General features: G+C 51.5%; 1 protein-coding gene across 3 annotated transcripts in view; it reads right to left on the bottom strand.

Annotated features, from left to right (window-relative positions):
• LOC121462496 (DAB2 interacting protein) overlaps positions 1 to 16,235 on the bottom strand; it is a 172,908-nt gene that overhangs the window by 141,902 nt on the left and 14,771 nt on the right. Inside the window, exon 1 of one of the 3 annotated variants that reach the window (XM_041674091.1) lies at positions 7,007 to 7,025. The exons of 1 other annotated variant lie outside the window; for it this stretch is intronic. The gene's annotated coding sequence lies outside the window, so the exon portion shown is untranslated. Of the gene's footprint in view, positions 1 to 5,977; positions 5,997 to 7,006; positions 7,026 to 16,235 lie in introns of those variants that run through there. One more of the 3 variants, XM_041674096.1, reaches the window with a different exon arrangement.

Below are 16,235 nucleotides of genomic sequence, written 5' to 3'. Positions count from 1 at the left end.
ATTCCATCACTCCCCCAGGCTGCAGTGGGCTCCTCGGAACTCAGATACAGGAGGCTGGGGACAGACTAGGATTCTGCTGTTAACTTCTGGATGCAGTGTCTGCAGAGCAAAAAACTGGGTACACCCTCTGTGTACTCACGAAAGCCGGGAGCCCAGCCTCCACCCACTTCAACAGCAGCAGCAGAGCCAGTCAGGGGAGATAATGGAGCCAGAGGGCTCTGCAGAGCCTCAAGTGTGACACGAACCCAAGGGATTACGAAGTCTATTTTTAACTTCCCACATCCTGACCGAAAAACAAATCCCTCACACACCACGCCAATTCCTATCGGGGTGACAGGGCCTTTTAAGAATGCTCTCCTCCTGGAAGTAGCGCCAGCCAGTGTTGACGGCTGATGGCGGTCCCTCTGCCGGGAAAGGCCCTGAGGTCTCTGCTCCAACTGCTGCCAGCTTCCACTATGTCTGGCTGGGTCCTCAGTGTTCCCAGCAAACAGCCACTTCCTAGTGGACTCGGTTGTCATGTATTTTCCATGACAGGCATATTTCCATGCCGAGAAAGGCCACGCTCACTCCTCTCTTTATTCCTTTACTCAGTGCCCCTCCTGGCCCTTCTCTGACAAGTGAGCCCTGCTCTAGGGCCACCTCCAGGGGTCAACCCTGAGACACCTTTCCTACTGGGAATGGGCCTCTGTGGGGCAAAGGCAGGAAAGCTGACAAAGCAACCTGAAAAGAAATTCATTAGCAAAGATGGGGAATTTTGGGGGCTCCAAGGGTTCCGATCTGTGCAAGGGAGTTATGGAACACTATCTATCACCTGTCCCTCCAGGATCCCCAAGACAGTTTTCAATGGGAACCAGCCCTCATGACTTACAAGGAGCTTCCTCCCTCAGGATATGGGTCCTACCTGTCCCCAGGCCCAGCTGCACGAGTGTTAGCTGGCAGCTACATTCCTGTGAGTCTCATACTGAGAATGGTTCCCAGGACTTCATGCATTGCAGGCAAGCACTCTATCACACAATCCCAGCCCTAAACTCATCCATGCGGTTGTCATCCTCCCAGCCTCCCTCTGCTTGCATTCACTCAGTGTCCAACAGGGACATATCATAGGACAAACCCAGCCTGTGCTCCTGCGGCACCACAACAGCTCCCCTGGTCAGGTGCACTGAGAACCAGGAGGGAAGCAAGGAAATGGGGGAGATGGTGGGTGGGGTGAGCTTGCCAACCGAGTGGCCCTTGCAGAAAGTCACCAGAAGACTGCAGAGGCCTAGGCTAAGCTTGTCCCACTGGACGAGTGGACTTCACAAGGCAAGCGGTTTAAACAAATGCTGTGTTTAGCATAAATCTGTCTGTGGTTTGTTTCTACTTCGGCCTCCAGGCCTCCATGGCCCTCTTTCAGCTAAGAGACAAACCCTCTTGGAGATGCTGTGCAACCCTAGAAAGTCATATGAACCTCTTGGCTCCCCCTAGGACAACATCTGTGAGCCCAGAATAGTCCCCCAAACCCCAGCAGACCCTTCATAATCCCCAAATGTTCTCTCGAGTCTAGAGGAGGTCTGGGCTGTTCTCATTTGAGACAGACTCCGGTCTGAAGAAATGGGCTGACAAGGGCTCTCTTATACCTGTTTATAGACCTGTCCATCTTTGACGTCATAAGGCCAGAAGAGAATTTATTTTGTTTTGTTTTGTTTTTTTTTGAGACAGTGTTTCTCTGTAGCTTTTGAGCCTGTCCTGGAACTAACTCTTGTAGACCGGACTAGCCTTGAACTCACAGAGATCTGCCTGTCTCTGCCTCCCGAGTGCTGGGCTTAAAGGTATGTGCCACTACCGCCCGGCTGGGAATTTCTGAAAAGCAGTTCAGGACTGGGGTGAGGGGGGCAGTGCTTAGTGGTAGAGCACATGTCTGTCATATAAGAGGTCTCAAACTCTATTTCCAGTACCACATGCATGCACGCACACAGAGGTAACAGACCCATGATCATCTTAGAAGACACAAACATCTGTTTGTCCTTCAACAATGGTCAGCCCAGTCCAAGAGCAGACACAGAGGCTCCCACCTGCCTCTGCTAGAATGCAGGATCCAAGGAAAATGTTCTGGGCCAGAAGCATCAACAGGGTACTGCCAATCTAGATGAGTGGCCATCAAGCATAGGAGGGTCCTTGCTGAGTTGGCTTGCTCATCTTGTGGACATTCGGAAATACTGGGTCTGACCACCTGTGGAAGTTCAGGGCCTGCCATGGGAGACAGGCCAGTGTGCACGCTAACAGGAGCTGCAAGTCAGAGGTAGGACATAGCTCAGTTCCTAGAGTGTTTGCCTTGCATACAGGAAGTCCTGGGCTTCATTCCCAGTACTGCATAATAAGCCAGCATGATAGCACACGCCCGGAATCCCAGCACTTGGGAGGCAGAGGCAGGGGAATCAGGAGTTCAAGTCTCAGTTACACAGAGTCTACAGCCAGTCTGGCATACAGAAATTAGCCAGGACCAAGCTGGGGCGGCTCATACTTGGTTGATAACCTGCTGGGCAGTCCAACAGTTATAGAGAGGGAAGAACGTTTAAGAAGTCTCAGGAACAGACTACGATGCTGGAAGCCTGAAGAGCAGGGGGGAGCGAGCAGAAAGGAACATTAAAGTCAAACACCATAGCCTGGGGTTGGGCCATGATGCTGTGGTGGGGTACAGACAACCACTATCAGGACAAACAAGATTTATGACTGAGCCAGGGGCGCTGAAGCTAACTAACAAGGGCTGCTTCAAGATGTCCAGCTGCTAGGCACCCCAGGTATGGCACGGTACAAGGGACCTGGGATGGCTTGCTCCTAGAAGAGGCTAGAGCACTGGACAGGGGCAGAAGTAGGGAAGGCTGAAGGGAGAGAGGGGCGTTGCCTTGAGAGGGAAACCAGAGGAGCTAGACACGCACGCCTAGGTTCCTCAGCCCAGACTACTCAGCCTGGGAAGGAGACTCCAGCTGGGTTACTCCCAGAGCCCCAAGCTCCTGTTGGCTCCAACTCGGAGCCCCAGTTACTTCTGTCACCACCTTCTTGCGGTGCTCTGTATGCAGAAGCCTGCTGCATTCTGAAGTCAGCAACTTTGTCTGGGCCCTGAATCCACTGGGGTTCTCTCTTCTCAGAGATGCCAGGGGAGGTCGGCCACTTAACGGAATAGCCCCATCTCTCCTCTCTTCACATCTGAGGAGCCTAAAATATGAAGGGACCGCCAAAGCTCTCCATCTTCTGGACAAGATCTCTAATATCAAACCACCACTGGGTGAGCAGGAAAACCATGAAAGGCACAGTGCGGAGAAGGCCTGTGTATATAGTCAGGGGACACGAGTTCAAGTCCAGACACTACCAGTTTCTACTAACTCTTCCCATATAAACACACTTGGGCTTTAGATGTTCACATCCTCTTCCTGGATTCCAAGGAACTCATACACAAAATGCATATTATTAACCCCGAGCCTTCAGGGGGCTCAAAGGGGAGGGCAGAAATGTGCCGTTGGAAAACTCCATGTGAACAGCCCTTCCCACCATAGCCGGCCCAGCCTGCAGATGTCCCCAGAGATGCTCTCCAGAAAGGACAAATTTAACAAGCCGTAGACCTACTCCTGCTCTCCTCCACAGGCTCAGGCACAAAGCCTCCTAGCTGGGAAGGTCCAAGGAACCCACACTGGAATGAGGAGAAAGTGGGGAGGTCACACTCACCTCTACCGTATCCACGCCCCCTTCCCCCATGTCTCAGCAAGGTGTGCCAATTCTTTCAGAAAGCTGAGGTCAAAGGTCTGCCCTTGTGTATGACACATGGAAAACTCCCCTGGACTCCTCTGCCCCTCTAGCCTGTCTCCTAGGCCCCAATTTCCACCACCACCCACAATCTCTTCCTCAGTACCCGGGGGTAATGGTTTGTAAGCTGAGCTGTGCAAACAGCCTGGACAGTTGTGGCAGAGAAGGTCTCTAGGTCCGGAGTAAAGATGATGAATTTGCATTTCAACCAGTATCCCATGTGCTTGTGATAAAAGCATCCTAGCACACATAACAAGCCTGGACACATACAAGTGTATACACACACATACAAGGGCACATACAAGTGTATAGATACACACATACACATACACAGGTGCACACACACAACTTGATGGGCATTCAAACAGAGTCAAAGGTAACAATTAGAAGCACAGACTATGGGCTGCTGCTAGGTTTGAGGTATAACCCAGCCCCATCACTGACTGAATGACCTTTGGTGAGTCCCTTCCTCCTGACAGCCTTACACGGCTGTCTGAAGAATGCAGTGACGCGTGTAATGTCCCCAGCACAGGACCTGGTACATAATAAACAATACTAGTGCTGTAGCCACTGCCAAACTCAGTCCCATTGCTTTGAGTGCCTAAGAGAAGGCACAGCAAGCCAGGATTAGGGGACCACAGTGAATGCTTGACCCACACAGATGCCCAAAGAGCACGAACACTCATTGGGTAGGCGTAGCAGAAATACAGATTTCCATTCTCAGCAGTAAGAATGTTTTAGCTGACTGGAGATACCCAGCCATCCCTGGAGGATCTGAGCAAAGGGCCTAGCTGTGTATCAGGTGCAGATGCAGCCCAGGGAAGGGACACTGGAGGGCCCGAGTATGGAACATCCAGCCAAGACTGGGACCAGGCTCCGCACTTGGCCCCTCTCTCCACATCGCATGCGAAATGGTTCTTCACTGATCCTCAGTATTTACAGGGGTCACCTCTACTTTCAAAGTTCTAACTTTCCAACACATTCCCAGCAGAGAAGGGAGGTGCTGGGACCATTGACAATCGGGGACCTACAGTCTGTCTGTCCTTATGCAGAGAAGGGAGGTGCTCGGACCATTTGCAATCGGGGACCTACAGCAGTGTGTCCTTAAGCAGTGTGTGCACATTTCTCAAAGGCCTGGGGCTCACTTGATCCTGAGAGGAGGGAACCCGAAGCACATGGGTCTCTTCGGGCACCAAACTCTTCAAGTTCCAGGAGACCGGATTCTCTGAGACTGTGGGCAGATGCCCACTGGATCATTTTGATGGAGCTTAGAGCTCAGGGAGGTTAGAAGACTTCCCAAGGCCACACAGTGAGCAGAGGAAGCTGAGATTTATTTGAACCCACGTTCTCTAGATTCTAGAGCTGGGTGTTAGTTCTGGTTAATTCTGGGTGCACAGTCTTTAGGTCAAGAAAATAGAATAGAGTTAACACTACAGACGAATAGTGTTTCTTACGACTCTCGGTGACCTACTGACAATTAAATCTATGGCCACTCCCCTCCGCGACCTCAACTGCTGAAGGAGGTGGGATAAAGCCCAGCACAGGCACCACAGACAGCGCCAAAGGACCAAACCCAGAAAAGCTTGCAGTCCTCACAAGGCTGGAACTTGGAAACATGGTGGCTTGGGTGGCTCTCCCCCATGCTGTGTGTAGCTCAAGGTGTTCTGTTAGTGGAGGGTGGGGTTGGAAGCAGGCCAAGGAAAGAACTCTGGGCCCACCTGCGTCCTTAGAAACAGCTCTAGCTAGCAATGAATACAAACACCCCAAACTTGATGGGCCACATGGGAGGGACAGTGTGTGTGTGGTGGGGGTCTGAAGTTTGGGGGGTCAGTGGAAGCTTCTGGTATTGGCAGACTGGAGAACCCTGTACCCCAACTCCTGTAGACTGCAGGCCCCTGCTAAAGGTGCCTTCTTGATGCCGTCTGTGCTTTCCTTTCCAGAGGAAAGCGTCAATCCTGCGCCCCGCTGTGGTCAGGGATAGAGGCAGAAAACAGCAAAGTTTAAAGGGTCAGACAAGACTCAGAGGTCCTGCCGCAGAGCAGAAAAGAGAAGTAAATAAAGAGAAGCTGAGGTGCACTCCTCACCCCTGTAGTCCTATTAAGGTATCAAGGCCCCAAAGGTCCTCAAGCAGACCCCGCTCGGATCCCTGCAGGTGTTAGGGTCCCCTCAACTTGACCTGCGGTTTTCAGCCATTAATTACCTCTATGTGCTGACCTGGCCACTGGGTATTACCATCCCTAAGGCAGCGGAGTCGGACAGCCCAGGGCCAGGGTCGCGTAGTCACCAAGTCTCCGGGTCTCAGGGGTTTGGGCTGCCAGTTCGGGCGGCAGGAAAGTTTCCGTGGGGCGGGCAGGGCCGAGCGGAGCAGGCCGGGCTGGAGAGAGCTCCGGCCGGCTCCGCGCCTCCCGCGGCGCCGCGGCTCTCTGCTCCCCGGCCACCCGACCCGTCTTTCCCTGCCAATCGCAGGCCCCGCAGCCGCAGCTCCGCCCGCCCACGGGCCCCAGCGGGGGCGGACGGGGAGGGGCGGAGGCGCACCTGTTTGGTCAATCGACCCCACATCTCCACCAGCCGCCGGGCCGGACTGGGCAGGGCTGCCAGCGCTCGCCCCCGCCCGGGCTTGGCCGGGGTCCAGGCGGGGCCACACGCCTCTCCTCTGGCCCTGTTCAGGGTCCAGCTCACACAGCGCCTCAGCCCGCCCCCCCTCGGTCCTTCCCCGCCTCCCTAGCTGTAGCCCAGGGACAGAGAGATGACCAAGGCTTCTCTTTCATTACTTCTCGGTCACCCTCTAACTACCCACTCCTGCAAGCACCGTCCCCCGCGCGATGACACCCGAAACTTTCCTATACGTCCAACACCAATCTCCAACTTCAGGCTTGGAGGCTGGTACCAGGGCCTGAGAAAAGGACGGCGATTATGATGTCGCCGGGAAGGTACCACAGCACCTCCATTCACATAAACTCCGAAGCACCCCCATTACCGCGGGCTGGATGTCCCCCAGCGTCCTTGGCCTACACAAATGCCATCGCCCCATTTTCTGCGATAGAAACACTGAGACCAGAAGAGGGGAAAAGGCTTTTCCGATTTGATGACAGGTGAGTTGACAGAGTTTGCCTGGCTCCTGTCCCCGAAAACGGAGGATGCCTGGGTCCGCCCCGCCTGGCCCCGGGGGACCGCGAGTGGCCTGGAGGGGAGGAGGCGGAGGCCCGCGATGGCGCGCGCCCGGCCTTACCTCGGCTGCAGAGAGTGTCCCCGCAGAGCGCGCCCGCGGGAGGCCCCAGCAGCGGCAGGGAGGCCCAGGCGAGCGCTCGGTAGGCCGAGCGCCCAGCACCCATCCCTGCCGGAGTCGGCCCTTCCACCCTTCGCGGCACCTGTGGCGCCAGGGCTGCGCACGCCGCTTGGGCCTCGGGGGTCAGACCCTGGCGTGCCGGGGCTCTCCCGGCGCTCCTCGTGCAGTCCCGGCTCGGACTCCCACGGCTGTGCCGCGGACCCCGGAGGGAGCAGGCCTCCCCGGGCAGGGCGCTATTTTTAGCGGGAGCTGCTCTCCTTGTCGGACAGACTGAACCAGTTAATTCGGCCGTTGGGGAAGGGCCTGTCCGGGGAGCTCCCCGGAAAGGCAGCCGTGGCTCTGCTGAAAGCTGATCCTGCGCATTCCTGCCTCTCGAGGCGGGAGGGCGGGAGGACGCCTTTAATTCCAGGGGGAAGCCTGCGTCCTCTGAAGCTGTGCCTTGGGACCAAGTACACGCCCCAAAAGGGCTCTGGAAACTGACCTGAAACCTGGCCCGACTTTCTTTATGTTCACATGCCTCGGATGATTGGACAGAGCATGACTACCTGACTTGAGAGTCCCCACTTCTTGTTAGGAAGAGCCCCTTCGATGCTGAATCTGAACCCCAACAATGCGCACAGTGTTGACTCTGAGTTTCTTGCTGAACGAAGTGGGGAATGTCAGATACAGGGCAGCCATGTGCCGTGGATGGACCCGGCGGCTTGGGAAGCTGGAGGACACCTAAACCCGACAATTTTCAATGGTGTGGTCTTGGTAAGCCATCTCACTTCTGGATCTATCTCTTCTTGCAACAGGGAGTTTTTAATGTCCCAAGACAATATTCGAGAAACTTTTTGTAAACAAGACCATTGCGGACACGTGCATTCCACGAAGATGCAAACTCAGTCAGGGCTGTATACTCAGGAAGCAGTGGGAGGAGCCTAAAGAGGTACAAGTGCTGTTAGGTAAGGGTCAATAAATAGGTCGGAGGATTAGAATAGAGGCTGCAAAAATAGACTCACACATGTATGGAAACTTACTATTTGGCAGAAGTGGCACTTGAGGTCGGTAAAGGAGAGCCTCTTCTATAAATGGTGCTCTAGCAATTGGATGTTCATATTAGAAAAAAAAAAAGAAATGGAATCCCTACCTCACACCATTCATAAGTTTCAGGTATACTAGATAATTAAATATAAAAATAAACTGGGCATGGTGTCTCACATTAGTAAATCCAGCACTTGGGAAGGTGAGGCAGGAAGACTGTAGTGAGTTTAAGGTCAGCCTGCGTTACATAGTCCCAGGCCATGAGCCTGAGCTAACAGTTAGATTCCGAGTCTAAACAAGCAGACAAACCTGGCAGAGGGCAGGATTTCTTGAAGATACACAGAACATCAAGAGAAAGATGTTCTGTGTATTAAAATGTAAAACCTGTGTTTTTCAAAAGAAGATAAATCAAAGTCAAGTGCAAAATATGCAAAGGCCTTCCACAGATGAGTTTTCAGAAGAAACCGGTAGAACGCTGGCTTGGCATTAGGGAAGCCATGGTTTGATCCCCAACACCACATAAACCAGGTGTGATGGCAAAAATCTGTAATCTCAGCTAAATGGGAGGTGGAGGCAGAAGGATCAGAAGTTCAAGGGCATCCTCAGCTACAAAAAGAACTCAAAGTATGTATGATCAGACAATTGGCAGAAGAAAAATGTGCATAAATAAATTCAAAGAGAGCCTTACAGTACCTGGGGAAACACAAAGTCAAACCCAGATTAGCCCCCAAGGCGGAGAGTGGCATTAGGAGTGTGCAGAACACGCGTGCCAGGAGGAGAAATGGGTCCAGTCACTCTGCAAAACAGCCTAGGAGCTCTGAGAAACACCCAGCTATCTGGTCATTTTTGGGGGACACACCTAGTGAATGTCTTGTTCTCTGCAGCAAGGCCACCTACAGCCATGTGCAGATGAACACAGGGACACATGGTGGAGGGATCTGAGAAGTTCTCTACTGCGGGGACCAGGACGAGAGGGAGTCTGAATCTCCGAGGAAGGGAGACAGAGCAAACTCAGGAACAAATTGCATGATATCATTCATTTGGATTCTTCACACACACACACACACACACACACACAAACAAACACCCATATATCACATGGCTGTGCACAGATGTAAAAGCAGAGAGCATGCAGAGTCATGGGAAATGCGCCTTTCGGCCAAGAGTTTACCCCAGGGAGGCAGAGGATGCTGCGATGCAGTAGGAAAAGGCTCCCCATTTGGTAAGATTTTTTTGGCTGGAGTGATGCATAAATATCTCTCTCTCTCTCTCTCTCTCTGTCTCTCTCTCTCTGTCTCTCTCTCTCTCTGTCTCTCTCTCTCTCTCTGTGTGTGAGTGTGTGTGTGTGTGTGTGTGTGTGTGTGTGTGATTATTTTGGGGAGTTGAACCCATGCCTTTTGAATGTCAGACAAGCACCCAAACTTTTTTTTTTTTTTTTTAAGGCACAAAGGAAGCCTGGTAGAAGTTCCTTTAAAAGCCAGTTCTGCTCCAAAAGATACCTTCCCCCTTTAATGATGTCATCATGTCTAGGTGCTGATGCATGAACATAGCCTGGCCTGCGTTGAAGCACTCAGAAAACCTAAAGAACACTAATAGCCTTCTAGTCCATCTCCCTTGAAGCCCTGCTTAGCCCAGATACAGCCTGCAATGCAGGCCTCCAAGGCCCTCGGCTCCCTCATGCTCTCGTGAGTTTGCACAGGCAGGGTGTTCTCCTAGCACACTGCTCTGTCTCTACTTCCGTGCATGTGCACTGCACTCCTGCTGTGCGAGACCCTGGGTGAGGGGGACCACATCTATTATCGACGCATCTCTTCCTGTCCCTCATTGTCTGTATTATCACGAGATGGGCAGTGCCGTCTAGTTTGAGATTTGTCTCCTGAAGCAGACTTTTTTTTTTTCTTGACAGGGTCTTTCTGCTTAGGTCATGCTGGCTTCAAAGTTGCAATCCTCTTGCCTCAGCCTCCTTGGTACAAAGATTATAGATGAATACAACCACATCTACTCATTCTGGGCCCCCACTGCAGTCCCACCCTCTGTACAGGAACTCAACTAAGAAGGTTTATGAATATAAGAGCCGAGTGAATCCAAATACTCAGAAATCTAAAGGAACCATGCCACACTCTCAAAAGGGAGACAACCCCACCACCTCCTGATGGACAGCTTGGTCTTCAGGAATATTTCTGAGAATAACATGAACTTTGTGGTCAGAGAGAGCTGCTTTCACATCTAGGCTGAACCACTTGCCAGCTGTGTGCTCTGACACGGAGCCTCACTATCAGGGTCTACACAAGCAGGCTGTGGCGAGGATTGTCACCGGGAGAGATTAGGATGAGCTATGAGATCACAGGTACCAAATGCATGGCCCCGTTCTTAGGTCAAGCAATTATGTGAAGATTGACTAAGAGGAAGACGTTTGCAGAGGAGGGTGGAAGGAACCCAGTTAGGCCACTGTGGAAGTAGAATGCTGGTTAAGCAACAACAAGGGTGTGAACCAGTCCTGAAGAGAAAGAAGCACTCATCTGGAGGCTGGCTCGGGAGCCAGGAGTCAAGAGCTCGCTCTAGCATCCTCGCTCCACTCCTCATGCCAGCATGCCCCTTCCCAGGGGCTGGGCTGCACAGCATGGCAGCCCTGCAGGCCCTCTTTGTCTTCCCATAGCCACCCTGTTCTCCTCCAATCTGTTCTCACATATATCCCAGGATCTCAATCTGGACCTGTCTTTTCCTTGCCAGCTTCCATCTGTAGGGGCGACAGAGCCTGCGGCACCTTCCCTGGGGGACATGTCTGAAATGATTTACCAAATGCATCATCTGCACTTGGATATGCAAAATCTACATATGTCCTCTTGTCGGCAGCTTCCATTAGGCAGCATGCAGGATTGGGACTTGCTTATGTTCCAGACTTTAGAAGATGAATCAGTCGGGTTACATGTTCTCCATGCAAGCGAAAGCATGAAGTTGAGAGGGCTGGTTGGTCCCTGGAAAAGAACAGCTCTGTGCACATCAAGCATTCTGATGAGAGATCTCCTAAGCTAATAAACCAGTCTCTTTGATTTAAATCCCATCACGCAAGTGACATAAACATTAGTCACTGATGGTCCTTTGTCTCATGCAAATGGGCCGTGGAAAGCAGGCATCCCTCCTGACTTATAGTTTGCCGTCTTCTTTTTGGGACAGGGTTCCATGTAGCCCAGTCTAGCTCAGTCTTGCTGTGCAACTAAGGATAACCCTGAATTTATGATCCTTCTAGCTGCACCTCCTTCCCAGGCTGGGATTATAAGTGTGTACTACCTTGCTTATTTTTCTGTCTGTTTTGTGTGTTTGCATGACTTTGTGGGATATGCTGGGGATCAAACCCAAGGTTTCTGTATGTTAGTCCAGCATTCTCCCAACAGAGCCACACCCCCAGCCCCTACCATTTTTCTTAATGGCTGTCTAGAAGACCATCAGTCCTTTTGGCAACACGAAAGGATGCTCTTGTGCCTTCATCTGCTCTGTGTAATTGTGTGGACACTTCTGTTCCCTTCTGTCTCATCACATTCTCCCAGTTTCTCCCCTAGTTTTTCTGGGCTGTTTCATCTTACTCTCTGGCCAGTTAGAAGATAATACTCTTAGAATCTGATTGCCCTTGATGTTCTGAGCAGACTTCAAGTGTCGGAGCCCGGGACCTTACCCTGCTGTCCTTCCTTCACCAGTGACTCCCACCTGTGCATCCCCAGCCCAGCAGCCACTTGTGCTCCTTTGCCCAAGCTTCTCAGAGCATCAGGCTCCTTCCCTGCCTCTGTGCCTTCCTCCCTGTGGATCCTGCCTATTGGTATCTCTCGAGAGGCTGGCAGAACACAGATCCAATCACATCCACCCACCTCTGCCGAAAAGCTTGCAGGGGCTCCGTGTTGTGTTTGTGTGGCTGATAAAAAAAAAAAAAACTCCCAGGGAGTTCACTGGTTCTGAACAAAAGCATACGCTGCCGAGGGTCTGGCCTGGGAGCTGGAGGATCAGAAGCCTCCCAGCCTCGTTCTGCACCACTTTTCCTTGCCTTCTTTGCTGTCAGTCACTCCAGCTAATCTCAGAGTTCTCAAATAAACAATACTCCTTCGTCAGACCTCACTTCTCTGTCCTTTCCCTGCCTGGCCTGGTTAGCTTCTTCCGGAGTCAGTTAATGTCACTTCCCGAGAGGAGCCTCCCCTTGCGTTCACTAAACACTTGACCTAGGGGTTTTCCTTCATGCTGCTGATGGCAGGTGGTAGCTGTACCTTCACTGTGTGATCACCAGGAGTTGGGGCCCCATGAGTACAGGGATCACCCCTAGTGTTCATCATTGCATCACCTCTCGTCCTCAGCAAGGGCCCTAGCACATAGTATGTGCTCAGTAAATGTTTGCTAGGAGATGAATCCAGGTCTACTTGCAGACCCCCACGGATAGGCTGTCATCATAGGACAAACACTGTTAGTTACCAGATATTCATGTAAAGAAGGCATGGTAATTAGGTATGGTAGTACATACATGTAATCCCAGCACTTTGGAAGTCGAGGCAGGAAAATCAGGAGATCAAGGTCATCACGAATTATTACATAGGTTAGCCTGGGATACATGAGACCTTGTCTCAACAATAGACAAACAACCAAACACCCAGGGACTGAGGTATCCTCAGATGCACACTCAGGCTTGGGCTCATAGGACTCCCAGAGCAAGAATGACAGGCATGGTGGGAAGAGAAGAGGAGGGCAGGGGTCTGGGGATTACACACTGGTGGGAGGGGTCTGGGAATTACACATTTGTGGGAGCTACTGGGAATGGAGGAAGGATGGAGGGTGGGCCCACATGGAGAGCTGCAGCCTGTGGGGGTCTAGCCAGGCTCCAGGGCTCTGGTTCGGGCCTCTGCAGCTTCTCCCCTGTTGTCTATGGACTCTGAGGCCTCTCTGGGCAGGCTCTGAGCGGAGGGCTGGGGACAAAGGTGAACAGGCCAGGGAGCTGCTCCCAGGTGCTAGGGAACATGGCAAGCCATGGTGTCAGCAGAGACCCTAGGAAACTCCCCATGGCCCATTAGTGAGCCCCTCCTATTAGCTACTGAGCATAAACTAATGACTATTAAGACTGAGGAGGGGGCTGTGGGGCCTAGTGTCAGCCTGAGTAGGAGAGTGGCTTCCAAGGAGGTGACAATGAGGGGAGGGGACGGGCGATGCAAACACATTCCAGCCTGGTGTTTTCAGGAACAACAGCTAGCATCACTGGGCAGGGACATGCCGGAAAGCTGAGGTTCCCTGAGCCCAAATGCCATGCCCAGAAGCTTGGACTTTGGTGGTGGTGGGGGGGGGGGGGTTGGCTGGGATGATCCTGGGATGGGAGGTGTGTATCTGGAGGAGGAAGGCAGATTTAAAGGGAAAGATGAAAGACTGTCCTGGGGATAGTTCAGGAAGGAAACAGGGAGTGAAGATGCCCAGCCCAGGAGAGTTCAGCCAGAAATGCATGGCTACTGAAGAGAAGAGTGTGTTCCGAGCCCTCCTCTGAGGCTAGGGAAAGGATCGATGGGAAGTGCTTTCTGTGCAAGCCCGAGGTCTGAGTGTGAGTCTGGACCTAACAGCCAGGTACAGCTGGAACGGCAGTCCTGCTCCTAGGGGCTAGAGACAGACGGATCCCTGGAGCTCAACGCACTGGCCAGTCAGTATTGCCCCTGGGTGAGCTCCAGCTTCAGTAACTGACCCTGTCTCAGAAATAAAGTGAGGCTGGAGAGACAGCTCCGTGGTTAAGAGCACCAACTCTCTTACAGAGGGCCTGGGGTTCAGTTCCCAGCACCCACATAATGGTGGTTTACAACTATCTGGAACTCCAATCCCAGGGGATTTGATGCTCTCTTCTGGTCTCCTGGGGTACCAGAGACATATGTGCAAACAAAACATTCATACACATAAAATAAATGGAAATTTAAGTAGAAATGAACAAAATAAAAAAGGAAGAAAAGGCAACGGCAGAGGAGAACAGGCACGGCTCAGGAATAGGGGAATTAACCTGAGACAGAAGCAGGAACTGGAATGATGTCAGAAAGATGTGGCCAGGAAACAGAGGGGGCCATGGCCATAACTTTTCTTTTACTCTCAGAAGAAAGTAAGGTTGGCTCCTTAGTGTTTGGTTGAAAGCATCACCCCCGCCCCGGCATCCATGGGTGCTGGCATCTATTAAACCTGGGCTTTTCCTAATTCGGTCAGATTTGGTGTAATTTGGATCATTGCATTGGCGGAGAGGCTTACCGGGCCAGAAAAAAAAAAAAAACAACTTAACACTTAGGAAAAGGGCAGGTAATAAAACAGCAACATAAGAAAATAATTATTGCTGGGTGGTGGTGGCACCTGCCATTAATCCCAGCACTCCGGAGGCAAAGGCAGGCAAATCTCTTTAAATTCAAGGCCAGCCTATTCTACAGATCTAGTTCCAGAACAGCCAGAGGTACACAGAGAACCCTGTCTCAAAGGAAATAAATAAATAAACTGATAAGAAAATAATAATATAAAATGTGCGTGATCTTGTGCTGGCCGGTTATGTCAACTCGACACAGGCTGAAGTCATCCGAGAGGAAGGAACTTCAATTAAGAAAATACCTCTAGGGTCTGGAGAGATGGCTCAGTAGTTAAAAGCACTGGCTGCTCTTCCAGAGGACCAGGGTTCAGTTCCTAGTATCTACATGGCAGCTCACAACTGTCTGTAACTCCAGTTCCAGAAAATCTGACACTGTTATACCAACGTACATAAAATTAAGTTAAATAAATTATATTTTTAAAAAAGGCAAGAAAGAAAGAAAAGAAAAAAAGAAAATGCCTTTATAGGATGAACTGTAGGCAAGCCTGGGGCATTTTCCTGATTAGTGGTTGGTGGGTGGGCCCAGCCCATGGTGGGTGTGGCCTTCCTTAGACTGATGGCCTTGTGTTCTGTAAGAAAGCAGGCTGAGCAAGCCGTGGGGGGGTCAGTAAGCAGCATCCCTCTGCCTCAGCTAATGTCTGCAGGTTCCTGCTCTGTGTTCCTGTCCTGACTTCCTCCAATGAGGAACAGCAATGTGGAAGTGTGAGCCACACAAACCCTTTCCTCCCAAGTTGCTTTGGCGGTGGTGTTTCATCACAGCAGTAGTGACCCTGGCTAGGACATTACTGTTTCCTCCTTGTTTAATTGTCTAGCAAGCATCAGAAGCACTCTTGGTGTTGATAGTCTCCCAGCCTGTGGCCAGAGCTTTGCCTGGAGCTTAGGGCACTACACCTGCCTGTTTGAATTAGATAAAAGATCCTGAGCCTTTGTTGGTTGCTTGCTTCTCAGAGGGCCGAGACTCAGCAATGTGTGTAAAGATCTGAAGAGTCGAGAATACGGCCACTTTAAGTCTAGCTGCATAACCGGCTTTCTTCCCCTCTTGACAAAGGGCCCCTTTGGAATCAGACATGGCTTCTAGCCTCTGCTGCTGGAAGCATCCACTGCTCACATTTCATTTCAAGCCCGCCCAATCCCAGACCAGAAAGGTGATTTTTTTTAAGGCCCATTAGCATAATTACCTGCCTGCAACACCGTAGAGAAGCAATTAGATGAGCCTGCAAGTTTTGCAGATTTTTGGAGTAAGTTACCTGAAGTTCAGCTGCCGTCAGGATTCATGGCTGCTTTCTGTAATCGTGAGGAATTATTTGGTAATAGCAGAGCTACCTTGGTCTAATTTAGTTTTAATGCCTGGAAGTATCCTCCCAGAATCCTCGGCTTCGGGAAATTCTGACTTCCAGGTTGGTTACGCTTTCTGAAGCAAAAATTCGATTCAAGGCTCCTGAAGTTCCTTCTTTGTCACCCAGAGTCATCTCGGAGCAGAATGGAGCCTACCTCCATGTGTCAAGAAAAAAATGCAAAACGCTGCAGGGCCACAGGGAGTCAGGGTGGACAGGCAGCTAAGTGGGCACCCTAGATGGAGTTGGAGCCGTCAGGTATTCTCTGGGAGAGCCCTAATTTCCCGCCCATTCATTTATTACCTCGTTCTTTCAGCAAGCCCAGACACTGCTGCTATTTGGGTAAAACTAATGATAATCATGGATTTGAGCCAATTTTAGCTATTTTAACACTTTCCAACACATTACATCCTATGGAGGAGGTGGGGGCTGCCACTGTACTGTGTGCAGATGGGGTCAGGGGCTG

The sequence above is a fragment of the Microtus oregoni genome, unplaced genomic scaffold (assembly GCF_018167655.1).
Source record: "Microtus oregoni isolate MIOR12 unplaced genomic scaffold, Mior012 000025F_ref0000491, whole genome shotgun sequence".
NCBI classification, from domain to species: domain Eukaryota; kingdom Metazoa; phylum Chordata; class Mammalia; order Rodentia; family Cricetidae; genus Microtus; species Microtus oregoni.
The sequence above is the reverse complement of the archived record's forward strand: the minus strand, read 5'-3'. Positions and strand labels throughout refer to the sequence as shown.